This window comes from Aulonocara stuartgranti, assembly GCF_965226115.1.
Source record: "Aulonocara stuartgranti genome assembly, chromosome: 20".
In the NCBI taxonomy this organism is placed as follows: domain Eukaryota; kingdom Metazoa; phylum Chordata; class Actinopteri; order Cichliformes; family Cichlidae; genus Aulonocara; species Aulonocara stuartgranti.
The window spans coordinates 7,318,829-7,332,500 of NC_138956.1; positions in this window are offsets into that span (position 1 = coordinate 7,318,829).

Sequence of the window (13,672 nt, forward strand, 5' to 3'; positions counted from 1 at the left end):
GCACAGTCCCCCGTCCCCCGACGCCCCTCGCGATGCCCCTCCGTCTTCGACTAACCCTCTGCATAGGAGCCGTGAGAGCCAGGAACTTGTGAGTTTTGTATGTCCACTCAGGCATCCTTCATACCTGGTCTGTAGGAAGTTCCTGTCAGAAGGAGGGGGCACCGCGAGGGCGTCGAGGGGCGGAAGGCGGTGCCTTAGTGCCTTCCTCCTTCTGACATTGTAAAGGAACCCTATTTTTTTAATGGTAAGGTGTGTGTGTGTGTGTGTGTGTGTGTGTGTGTGTGTGTGTGTGTGTGTGTGTGTTTTGTACTCAGATTAGGTTTGAAGTGTCTGTGTGGTGCAGCTGGTCTGGTCTGTCTCTGTACAGTCGAGGCTGCACCCACCTATAAAAGGTGGAGGCTCACCAGGACATGCACACCTCACAAGTTCCCGGCTCTCTCGACTCGGTTGAAGACGGGTTTCTTGGAGAAGGGGAGGGCAGTGAGGCACAGTCCCCCGTCCCCCGACGCCCCTCGCCATGCCCCTCCGTCTTCGACTAACCCTCTGCATAGGAGCCGTGAGAGCCAGGAACTTGTGAGTTTTGTATGTCCACTCAGGCATCCTTCATACCTGGTCTGTAGGAAGTTCCTGTCAGAAGGAGGGGGCACCGCGAGGGCGTCGAGGGGCGGAAGGCGGTGCCTTAGTGCCTTCCTCCTTCTGACATTGTAAAGGAACCCTATTTTTTTAATGGTAAGATGTGTGTGTGTGTGTGTGTGTGTGTGTGTTTTGTACTCAGATTAGGTTTGAAGTGTCTGTGTGGTGCAGCTGGTCTGGTCTGTCTCTGTACAGTCGAGGCTGCACCCACCTATAAAAGGTGGAGGCTCACCAGGACATGCACACCTCACAAGTTCCCGGCTCTCTCGACTCTGTTGAAGACGGGTTTCTTGGAGAAGGGGAGGGCAGTGAGGCACAGTCCCCCGTCCCCCGACGCCCCTCGCGATGCCCCTCCGTCTTCGACTAACCCTCTGCATAGGAGCCGTGAGAGCCAGGAACTTGTGAGTTTTGTATGTCCACTCAGGCATCCTTCATACCTGGTCTGTAGGAAGTTCCTGTCAGAAGGAGGGGGCACCGCGAGGGCGTCGAGGGGCGGAAGGCGGTGCCTTAGTGCCTTCCTCCTTCTGACATTGTAAAGGAACCCTATTTTTTTAATGGTAAGATGTTTGTGTCTGTGTGTGTGTGTGTGTGTGTGTGTGTCTGTGTCTGTGTGTATGTATGTATGTATGTGTTTTTTGTACTCAGATTAGGTTTGAAGTGTCTGTGTGGTGCAGCTGGTCTGGTCTGTCTCTGTACAGTCGAGGCTGCACCCACCTATAAAAGGTGGAGGCTCACCAGGACATGCACACCTCACAAGTTCCCGGCTCTCTCGACTCTGTTGAAGACGGGTTTCTTGGAGAAGGGGAGGGCAGTGAGGCACAGTCCCCCGTCCCCCGACGCCCCTCGCGATGCCCCTCCGTCTTCGACTAACCCTCTGCATAGGAGCCGTGAGAGCCAGGAACTTGTGAGTTTTGTATGTCCACTCAGGCATCCTTCATACCTGGTCTGTAGGAAGTTCCTGTCAGGAGGGGGCACCGCGAGGGCGTCGAGGGGCGGAAGGCGGTGCCTTAGTGCCTTCCTCCTTCTGACATTGTAAAGGAACCCTATTTTTTTAATGGTGAGATGTTTGTGTCTGTGTGTGTGTGTGTGTGTGTGTGTGTGTGTCTGTGTCTGTGTGTATGTATGTATGTATGTATGTGTTTTTTGTCCTCAGATTAGGTTTGAAGTGTCTGTGTGGTGCAGCTGGTCTGGTCTGTCTCTGTACAGTCGAGGCTGCACCCACCTATAAAAGGTGGAGGCTCACCAGGACATGCACACCTCACAAGTTCCCGGCTCTCTCGACTCTGTTGAAGACGGGTTTCTTGGAGAAGGGGAGGGCAGTGAGGCACAGTCCCCCGTCCCCCGACGCCCCTCGCGATGCCCCTCCGTCTTCGACTAACCCTCTGCATAGGAGCCGTGAGAGCCAGGAACTTGTGAGTTTTGTATGTCCACTCAGGCATCCTTCATACCTGGTCTGTAGGAAGTTCCTGTCAGAAGGAGGGGGCACCGCGAGGGCGTCGAGGGGCGGAAGGCGGTGCCTTAGTGCCTTCCTCCTTCTGACATTGTAAAGGAACCCTATTTTTTTAATGGTAAGGTGTGTGTGTGTGTGTGTGTGTGTGTGTGTTTTGTACTCAGATTAGGTTTGAAGTGTCTGTGTGGTGCAGCTGGTCTGGTCTGTCTCTGTACAGTCGAGGCTGCACCCACCTATAAAAGGTGGAGGCTCACCAGGACATGCACACCTCACAAGTTCCCGGCTCTCTCGACTCGGTTGAAGACGGGTTTCTTGGAGAAGGGGAGGGCAGTGAGGCACAGTCCCCCGTCCCCCGACGCCCCTCGCCATGCCCCTCCGTCTTCGACTAACCCTCTGCATAGGAGCCGTGAGAGCCAGGAACTTGTGAGTTTTGTATGTCCACTCAGGCATCCTTCATACCTGGTCTGTAGGAAGTTCCTGTCAGAAGGAGGGGGCACCGCGAGGGCGTCGAGGGGCGGAAGGCGGTGCCTTAGTGCCTTCCTCCTTCTGACATTGTAAAGGAACCCTATTTTTTTAATGGTGAGATGTTTGTGTCTGTGTGTGTGTGTGTGTGTGTGTCTGTGTCTGTGTGTATGTATGTATGTATGTATGTGTTTTTTGTCCTCAGATTAGGTTTGAAGTGTCTGTGTGGTGCAGCTGGTCTGGTCTGTCTCTGTACAGTCGAGGCTGCACCCACCTATAAAAGGTGGAGGCTCACCAGGACATGCACACCTCACAAGTTCCCGGCTCTCTCGACTCTGTTGAAGACAGGTTTCTTGGAGAAGGGGAGGGCAGTGAGGCACAGTCCCCCGTCCCCCGACGCCCCTCGCGATGCCCCTCCGTCTTCGACTAACCCTCTGCATAGGAGCCGTGAGAGCCAGGAACTTGTGAGTTTTGTATGTCCACTCAGGCATCCTTCATACCTGGTCTGTAGGAAGTTCCTGTCAGAAGGAGGGGGCACCGCGAGGGCGTCGAGGGGCGGAAGGCGGTGCCTTAGTGCCTTCCTCCTTCTGACATTGTAAAGGAACCCTATTTTTTTTAATGGTGAGATGTATGTGTATGTGTGTGTGCGTGTGTGTGTGTGTGTGTTTTGTACTCAGATTAGGTTTGAAGTGTCTGTGTGGTGCAGCTGGTCTGGTCTGTCTCTGTACAGTCGAGGCTGCACCCACCTATAAAAGGTGGAGGCTCACCAGGACATGCACACCTCACAAGTTCCCGGCTCTCTCGACTCTGTTGAAGACGGGTTTCTTGGAGAAGGGGAGGGCAGTGAGGCACAGTCCCCCGTCCCCCGACGCCCCTCGCGATGCCCCTCCGTCTTCGACTAACCCTCTGCATAGGAGCCGTGAGAGCCAGGAACTTGTGAGTTTTGTATGTCCACTCAGGCATCCTTCATACCTGGTCTGTAGGAAGTTCCTGTCAGAAGGAGGGGGCACCGCGAGGGCGTCGAGGGGCGGAAGGCGGTGCCTTAGTGCCTTCCTCCTTCTGACATTGTAAAGGAACCCTATTTTTTTAATGGTAAGGTGTGTGTGTGTGTGTGTGTGTGTGTGTGTTTTGTACTCAGATTAGGTTTGAAGTGTCTGTGTGGTGCAGCTGGTCTGGTCTGTCTCTGTACAGTCGAGGCTGCACCCACCTATAAAAGGTGGAGGCTCACCAGGACATGCACACCTCACAAGTTCCCGGCTCTCTCGACTCTGTTGAAGACGGGTTTCTTGGAGAAGGGGAGGGCAGTGAGGCACAGTCCCCCGTCCCCCGACGCCCCTCGCGATGCCCCTCCGTCTTCGACTAACCCTCTGCATAGGAGCCGTGAGAGCCAGGAACTTGTGAGTTTTGTATGTCCACTCAGGCATCCTTCATACCTGGTCTGTAGGAAGTTCCTGTCAGAAGGAGGGGGCACCGCGAGGGCGTCGAGGGGCGGAAGGCGGTGCCTTAGTGCCTTCCTCCTTCTGACATTGTAAAGGAACCCTATTTTTTTAATGGTGAGATGTTTGTGTCTGTGTGTGTGTGTGTGTGTGTGTGTGTGTGTGTGTGTGTGTGTGTCTGTGTGTATGTATGTATGTATGTATGTGTTTTTTGTCCTCAGATTAGGTTTGAAGTGTCTGTGTGGTGCAGCTGGTCTGGTCTGTCTCTGTACAGTCGAGGCTGCACCCACCTATAAAAGGTGGAGGCTCACCAGGACATGCACACCTCACAAGTTCCCGGCTCTCTCGACTCTGTTGAAGACAGGTTTCTTGGAGAAGGGGAGGGCAGTGAGGCACAGTCCCCCGTCCCCCGACGCCCCTCGCGATGCCCCTCCGTCTTCGACTAACCCTCTGCATAGGAGCCGTGAGAGCCAGGAACTTGTGAGTTTTGTATGTCCACTCAGGCATCCTTCATACCTGGTCTGTAGGAAGTTCCTGTCAGAAGGAGGGGGCACCGCGAGGGCGTCGAGGGGCGGAAGGCGGTGCCTTAGTGCCTTCCTCCTTCTGACATTGTAAAGGAACCCTATTTTTTTAATGGTGAGATGTTTGTGTCTGTGTGTGTGTGTGTGTGTGTGTGTGTGTGTGTGTGTGTGTGTGTCTGTGTCTGTGTGTATGTATGTATGTATGTATGTGTTTTTTGTCCTCAGATTAGGTTTGAAGTGTCTGTGTGGTGCAGCTGGTCTGGTCTGTCTCTGTACAGTCGAGGCTGCACCCACCTATAAAAGGTGGAGGCTCACCAGGACATGCACACCTCACAAGTTCCCGGCTCTCTCGACTCTGTTGAAGACAGGTTTCTTGGAGAAGGGGAGGGCAGTGAGGCACAGTCCCCCGTCCCCCGACGCCCCTCGCGATGCCCCTCCGTCTTCGACTAACCCTCTGCATAGGAGCCGTGAGAGCCAGGAACTTGTGAGTTTTGTATGTCCACTCAGGCATCCTTCATACCTGGTCTGTAGGAAGTTCCTGTCAGAAGGAGGGGGCACCGCGAGGGCGTCGAGGGGCGGAAGGCGGTGCCTTAGTGCCTTCCTCCTTCTGACATTGTAAAGGAACCCTATTTTTTTTAATGGTGAGATGTATGTGTATGTGTGTGTGCGTGTGTGTGTGTGTGTGTTTTGTACTCAGATTAGGTTTGAAGTGTCTGTGTGGTGCAGCTGGTCTGGTCTGTCTCTGTACAGTCGAGGCTGCACCCACCTATAAAAGGTGGAGGCTCACCAGGACATGCACACCTCACAAGTTCCCGGCTCTCTCGACTCTGTTGAAGACGGGTTTCTTGGAGAAGGGGAGGGCAGTGAGGCACAGTCCCCCGTCCCCCGACGCCCCTCGCGATGCCCCTCCGTCTTCGACTAACCCTCTGCATAGGAGCCGTGAGAGCCAGGAACTTGTGAGTTTTGTATGTCCACTCAGGCATCCTTCATACCTGGTCTGTAGGAAGTTCCTGTCAGAAGGAGGGGGCACCGCGAGGGCGTCGAGGGGCGGAAGGCGGTGCCTTAGTGCCTTCCTCCTTCTGACATTGTAAAGGAACCCTATTTTTTTAATGGTAAGGTGTGTGTGTGTGTGTGTGTGTGTGTGTGTGTGTGTGTGTGTGTGTGTGTTTTGTACTCAGATTAGGTTTGAAGTGTCTGTGTGGTGCAGCTGGTCTGGTCTGTCTCTGTACAGTCGAGGCTGCACCCACCTATAAAAGGTGGAGGCTCACCAGGACATGCACACCTCACAAGTTCCCGGCTCTCTCGACTCTGTTGAAGACGGGTTTCTTGGAGAAGGGGAGGGCAGTGAGGCACAGTCCCCCGTCCCCCGACGCCCCTCGCGATGCCCCTCCGTCTTCGACTAACCCTCTGCATAGGAGCCGTGAGAGCCAGGAACTTGTGAGTTTTGTATGTCCACTCAGGCATCCTTCATACCTGGTCTGTAGGAAGTTCCTGTCAGAAGGAGGGGGCACCGCGAGGGCGTCGAGGGGCGGAAGGCGGTGCCTTAGTGCCTTCCTCCTTCTGACATTGTAAAGGAACCCTATTTTTTTAATGGTAAGGTGTGTGTGTGTGTGTGTGTGTTTTGTACTCAGATTAGGTTTGAAGTGTCTGTGTGGTGCAGCTGGTCTGGTCTGTCTCTGTACAGTCGAGGCTGCACCCACCTATAAAAGGTGGAGGCTCACCAGGACATGCACACCTCACAAGTTCCCGGCTCTCTCGACTCTGTTGAAGACGGGTTTCTTGGAGAAGGGGAGGGCAGTGAGGCACAGTCCCCCGTCCCCCGACGCCCCTCGCGATGCCCCTCCGTCTTCGACTAACCCTCTGCATAGGAGCCGTGAGAGCCAGGAACTTGTGAGTTTTGTATGTCCACTCAGGCATCCTTCATACCTGGTCTGTAGGAAGTTCCTGTCAGAAGGAGGGGGCACCGCGAGGGCGTCGAGGGGCGGAAGGCGGTGCCTTAGTGCCTTCCTCCTTCTGACATTGTAAAGGAACCCTATTTTTTTAATGGTAAGATGTTTGTGTCTGTGTGTGTGTGTGTGTGTCTGTGTCTGTGTGTATGTATGTATGTATGTATGTGTTTTTTGTACTCAGATTAGGTTTGAAGTGTCTGTGTGGTGCAGCTGGTCTGGTCTGTCTCTGTACAGTCGAGGCTGCACCCACCTATAAAAGGTGGAGGCTCACCAGGACATGCACACCTCACAAGTTCCCGGCTCTCTCGACTCTGTTGAAGACGGGTTTCTTGGAGAAGGGGAGGGCAGTGAGGCACAGTCCCCCGTCCCCCGACGCCCCTCGCGATGCCCCTCCGTCTTCGACTAACCCTCTGCATAGGAGCCGTGAGAGCCAGGAACTTGTGAGTTTTGTATGTCCACTCAGGCATCCTTCATACCTGGTCTGTAGGAAGTTCCTGTCAGAAGGAGGGGGCACCGCGAGGGCGTCGAGGGGCGGAAGGCGGTGCCTTAGTGCCTTCCTCCTTCTGACATTGTAAAGGAACCCTATTTTTTTAATGGTAAGATGTTTGTGTGTGTGTGTGTGTGTGTGTCTGTGTCTGTGTGTATGTATGTATGTATGTATGTGTTTTTTGTCCTCAGATTAGGTTTGAAGTGTCTGTGTGGTGCAGCTGGTCTGGTCTGTCTCTGTACAGTCGAGGCTGCACCCACCTATAAAAGGTGGAGGCTCACCAGGACATGCACACCTGACAAGTTCCCGGCTCTCTCGACTCTGTTGAAGACGGGTTTCTTGGAGAAGGGGAGGGCAGTGAGGCACAGTCCCCCGTCCCCCGACGCCCCTCGTGATGCCCCTCCGTCTTCGACTAACCCTCTGCATAGGAGCCGTGAGAGCCAGGAACTTGTGAGTTTTGTATGTCCACTCAGGCATCCTTCATACCTGGTCTGTAGGAAGTTCCTGTCAGAAGGAGGGGGCACCGCGAGGGCGTCGAGGGGCGGAAGGCGGTGCCTTAGTGCCTTCCTCCTTCTGACATTGTAAAGGAACCCTATTTTTTTTAATGGTGAGATGTTTGTGTCTGTGTGTGTGTGTGTGTGTGTGTGTCTGTGTGTGTGTGTGTATGTATGTATGTATGTATGTGTGTTTTGTACTCAGATTAGGTTTGAAGTGTCTGTGTGGTGCAGCTGGTCTGGTCTGTCTCTGTACAGTCGAGGCTGCACCCACCTATAAAAGGTGGAGGCTCACCAGGACATGCACACCTCACAAGTTCCCGGCTCTCTCGACTCTGTTGAAGACGGGTTTCTTGGAGAAGGGGAGGGCAGTGAGGCACAGTCCCCCGTCCCCCGACGCCCCTCGCGATGCCCCTCCGTCTTCGACTAACCCTCTGCATAGGAGCCGTGAGAGCCAGGAACTTGTGAGTTTTGTATGTCCACTCAGGCATCCTTCATACCTGGTCTGTAGGAAGTTCCTGTCAGAAGGAGGGGGCACCGCGAGGGCGTCGAGGGGCGGAAGGCGGTGCCTTAGTGCCTTCCTCCTTCTGACATTGTAAAGGAACCCTATTTTTTTAATGGTAAGATGTTTGTGTCTGTGTGTGTGTGTGTGTGTCTGTGTCTGTGTGTATGTATGTATGTATGTATGTGTTTTTTGTACTCAGATTAGGTTTGAAGTGTCTGTGTGGTGCAGCTGGTCTGGTCTGTCTCTGTACAGTCGAGGCTGCACCCACCTATAAAAGGTGGAGGCTCACCAGGACATGCACACCTCACAAGTTCCCGGCTCTCTCGACTCTGTTGAAGACGGGTTTCTTGGAGAAGGGGAGGGCAGTGAGGCACAGTCCCCCGTCCCCCGACGCCCCTCGCGATGCCCCTCCGTCTTCGACTAACCCTCTGCATAGGAGCCGTGAGAGCCAGGAACTTGTGAGTTTTGTATGTCCACTCAGGCATCCTTCATACCTGGTCTGTAGGAAGTTCCTGTCAGAAGGAGGGGGCACCGCGAGGGCGTCGAGGGGCGGAAGGCGGTGCCTTAGTGCCTTCCTCCTTCTGACATTGTAAAGGAACCCTATTTTTTTAATGGTAAGATGTGTGTGTGTGTGTGTGTGTGTGTGTGTGTGTGTGTGTGTGTGTGTGTGTTTTGTACTCAGATTAGGTTTGAAGTGTCTGTGTGGTGCAGCTGGTCTGGTCTGTCTCTGTACAGTCGAGGCTGCACCCACTTATAAAAGGTGGAGGCTCACCAGGACATGCACACCTCACAAGTTCCCGGCTCTCTCGACTCTGTTGAAGACGGGTTTCTTGGAGAAGGGGAGGGCAGTGAGGCACAGTCCCCCGTCCCCCGACGCCCCTCGCGATGCCCCTCCGTCTTCGACTAACCCTCTGCATAGGAGCCGTGAGAGCCAGGAACTTGTGAGTTTTGTATGTCCACTCAGGCATCCTTCATACCTGGTCTGTAGGAAGTTCCTGTCAGAAGGAGGGGGCACCGCGAGGGCGTCGAGGGGCGGAAGGCGGTGCCTTAGTGCCTTCCTCCTTCTGACATTGTAAAGGAACCCTATTTTTTTAATGGTGAGATGTTTGTGTGTGTGTGTGTGTGTGTGTCTGTGTCTGTGTGTATGTATGTATGTATGTATGTGTTTTTTGTCCTCAGATTAGGTTTGAAGTGTCTGTGTGGTGCAGCTGGTCTGGTCTGTCTCTGTACAGTCGAGGCTGCACCCACCTATAAAAGGTGGAGGCTCACCAGGACATGCACACCTGACAAGTTCCCGGCTCTCTCGACTCTGTTGAAGACGGGTTTCTTGGAGAAGGGGAGGGCAGTGAGGCACAGTCCCCCGTCCCCCGACGCCCCTCGTGATGCCCCTCCGTCTTCGACTAACCCTCTGCATAGGAGCCGTGAGAGCCAGGAACTTGTGAGTTTTGTATGTCCACTCAGGCATCCTTCATACCTGGTCTGTAGGAAGTTCCTGTCAGAAGGAGGGGGCACCGCGAGGGCGTCGAGGGGCGGAAGGCGGTGCCTTAGTGCCTTCCTCCTTCTGACATTGTAAAGGAACCCTATTTTTTTTAATGGTGAGATGTTTGTGTCTGTGTGTGTGTGTGTGTGTGTGTGTCTGTGTGTGTGTGTGTATGTATGTATGTATGTATGTGTGTTTTGTACTCAGATTAGGTTTGAAGTGTCTGTGTGGTGCAGCTGGTCTGGTCTGTCTCTGTACAGTCGAGGCTGCACCCACCTATAAAAGGTGGAGGCTCACCAGGACATGCACACCTCACAAGTTCCCGGCTCTCTCGACTCTGTTGAAGACGGGTTTCTTGGAGAAGGGGAGGGCAGTGAGGCACAGTCCCCCGTCCCCCGACGCCCCTCGCCATGCCCCTCCGTCTTCGACTAACCCTCTGCATAGGAGCCGTGAGAGCCAGGAACTTGTGAGTTTTGTATGTCCACTCAGGCATCCTTCATACCTGGTCTGTAGGAAGTTCCTGTCAGAAGGAGGGGGCACCGCGAGGGCGTCGAGGGGCGGAAGGCGGTGCCTTAGTGCCTTCCTCCTTCTGACATTGTAAAGGAACCCTATTTTTTTAATGGTAAGATGTTTGTGTCTGTGTGTGTGTGTGTGTGTGTGTGTGTATGTATGTATGTATGTGTTTTTTGTCCTCAGATTAGGTTTGAAGTGTCTGTGTGGTGCAGCTGGTCTGGTCTGTCTCTGTACAGTCGAGGCTGCACCCACCTATAAAAGGTGGAGGCTCACCAGGACATGCACACCTCACAAGTTCCCGGCTCTCTCGACTCTGTTGAAGACGGGTTTCTTGGAGAAGGGGAGGGCAGTGAGGCACAGTCCCCCGTCCCCCGACGCCCCTCGCGATGCCCCTCCGTCTTCGACTAACCCTCTGCATAGGAGCCGTGAGAGCCAGGAACTTGTGAGTTTTGTATGTCCACTCAGGCATCCTTCATACCTGGTCTGTAGGAAGTTCCTGTCAGAAGGAGGGGGCACCGCGAGGGCGTCGAGGGGCGGAAGGCGGTGCCTTAGTGCCTTCCTCCTTCTGACATTGTAAAGGAACCCTATTTTTTTAATGGTAAGGTGTGTGTGTGTGTGTGTGTGTGTGTGTGTGTGTGTGTGTTTTGTACTCAGATTAGGTTTGAAGTGTCTGTGTGGTGCAGCTGGTCTGGTCTGTCTCTGTACAGTCGAGGCTGCACCCACCTATAAAAGGTGGAGGCTCACCAGGACATGCACACCTCACAAGTTCCCGGCTCTCTCGACTCTGTTGAAGACGGGTTTCTTGGAGAAGGGGAGGGCAGTGAGGCACAGTCCCCCGTCCCCCGACGCCCCTCGCGATGCCCCTCCGTCTTTGACTAACCCTCTGCATAGGAGCCGTGAGAGCCAGGAACTTGTGAGTTTTGTATGTCCACTCAGGCATCCTTCATACCTGGTCTGTAGGAAGTTCCTGTCAGAAGGAGGGGGCACCGCGAGGGCGTCGAGGGGCGGAAGGCGGTGCCTTAGTGCCTTCCTCCTTCTGACATTGTAAAGGAACCCTATTTTTTTAATGGTGAGATGTTTGTGTCTGTGTGTGTGTGTGTGTGTGTGTGTGTGTGTCTGTGTCTGTGTGTATGTATGTATGTATGTATGTGTTTTTTGTCCTCAGATTAGGTTTGAAGTGTCTGTGTGGTGCAGCTGGTCTGGTCTGTCTCTGTACAGTCGAGGCTGCACCCACCTATAAAAGGTGGAGGCTCACCAGGACATGCACACCTCACAAGTTCCCGGCTCTCTCGACTCTGTTGAAGACGGGTTTCTTGGAGAAGGGGAGGGCAGTGAGGCACAGTCCCCCGTCCCCCGACGCCCCTCGCCATGCCCCTCCGTCTTCGACTAACCCTCTGCATAGGAGCCGTGAGAGCCAGGAACTTGTGAGTTTTGTATGTCCACTCAGGCATCCTTCATACCTGGGCTGTAGGAAGTTCCTGTCAGAAGGAGGGGGCACCGCGAGGGCGTCGAGGGGCGGAAGGCGGTGCCTTAGTGCCTTCCTCCTTCTGACATTGTAAAGGAACCCTATTTTTTTTAATGGTGAGATGTATGTGTATGTGTGTGTGCGTGTGCGTGCGTGTGTGTGTGTGCGTGCGTGTGTGTGCGTGCGTGTGTGTGTGTGTGTTTTGTACTCAGATTAGGTTTGTACTGTCTGTGTGGTGCAGCTGGTCTGGTCTGTCTCTGTACAGTCGAGGCTGCACCCACCTATAAAAGGTGGAGGCTCACCAGGACATGCACACCTGACAAGTTCCCGGCTCTCTCGACTCTGTTGAAGACGGGTTTCTTGGAGAAGGGGAGGGCAGTGAGGCACAGTCCCCCGTCCCCCGACGCCCCTCGTGATGCCCCTCCGTCTTCGACTAACCCTCTGCATAGGAGCCGTGAGAGCCAGGAACTTGTGAGTTTTGTATGTCCACTCAGGCATCCTTCATACCTGGTCTGTAGGAAGTTCCTGTCAGAAGGAGGGGGCACCGCGAGGGCGTCGAGGGGCGGAAGGCGGTGCCTTAGTGCCTTCCTCCTTCTGACATTGTAAAGGAACCCTATTTTTTTTAATGGTGAGATGTTTGTGTCTGTGTGTGTGTGTGTGTGTGTGTGTCTGTGTGTGTGTGTGTATGTATGTATGTATGTATGTGTGTTTTGTACTCAGATTAGGTTTGAAGTGTCTGTGTGGTGCAGCTGGTCTGGTCTGTCTCTGTACAGTCGAGGCTGCACCCACCTATAAAAGGTGGAGGCTCACCAGGACATGCACACCTCACAAGTTCCCGGCTCTCTCGACTCTGTTGAAGACGGGTTTCTTGGAGAAGGGGAGGGCAGTGAGGCACAGTCCCCCGTCCCCCGACGCCCCTCGCGATGCCCCTCCGTCTTCGACTAACCCTCTGCATAGGAGCCGTGAGAGCCAGGAACTTGTGAGTTTTGTATGTCCACTCAGGCATCCTTCATACCTGGTCTGTAGGAAGTTCCTGTCAGAAGGAGGGGGCACCGCGAGGGCGTCGAGGGGCGGAAGGCGGTGCCTTAGTGCCTTCCTCCTTCTGACATTGTAAAGGAACCCTATTTTTTTAATGGTGAGATTTTTGTGTCTGTGTGTGTGTGTGTGTGTGTGTGTGTGTGTGTGTCTGTGTCTGTGTGTATGTATGTATGTATGTATGTGTTTTTTGTCCTCAGATTAGGTTTGAAGTGTCTGTGTGGTGCAGCTGGTCTGGTCTGTCTCTGTACAGTCGAGGCTGCACCCACCTATAAAAGGTGGAGGCTCACCAGGACATGCACACCTCACAAGTTCCCGGCTCTCTCGACTCTGTTGAAGACGGGTTTCTTGGAGAAGGGGAGGGCAGTGAGGCACAGTCCCCCGTCCCCCGACGCCCCTCGCCATGCCCCTCCGTCTTCGACTAACCCTCTGCATAGGAGCCGTGAGAGCCAGGAACTTGTGAGTTTTGTATGTCCACTCGGGCATCCTTCATACCTGGTCTGTAGGAAGTTCCTGTCAGAAGGAGGGGGCACCGCGAGGGCGTCGAGGGGCGGAAGGCGGTGCCTTAGTGCCTTCCTCCTTCTGACATTGTAAAGGAACCCTATTTTTTTAATGGTAAGATGTTTGTGTCTGTGTGTGTGTGTGTGTGTGTATGTATGTATGTATGTGTTTTTTGTCCTCAGATTAGGTTTGAAGTGTCTGTGTGGTGCAGCTGGTCTGGTCTGTCTCTGTACAGTCGAGGCTGCACCCACCTATAAAAGGTGGAGGCTCACCAGGACATGCACACCTCACAAGTTCCCGGCTCTCTCGACTCTGTTGAAGACGGGTTTCTTGGAGAAGGGGAGGGCAGTGAGGCACAGTCCCCCGTCCCCCGACGCCCCTCGCGATGCCCCTCCGTCTTCGACTAACCCTCTGCATAGGAGCCGTGAGAGCCAGGAACTTGTGAGTTTTGTATGTCCACTCAGGCATCCTTCATACCTGGTCTGTAGGAAGTTCCTGTCAGAAGGAGGGGGCACCGCGAGGGCGTCGAGGGGCGGAAGGCGGTGCCTTAGTGCCTTCCTCCTTCTGACATTGTAAAGGAACCCTATTTTTTTAATGGTAAGGTGTGTGTGTGTGTGTGTGTGTGTGTGTGTGTGTGTGTGTGTCTGTGTCTGTGTGTATGTATGTATGTATGTATGTATGTGTTTTTTGTCCTCAGATTAGGTTTGAAGTGTCTGTGTGGTGCAGCTGGTATGGTCTGTC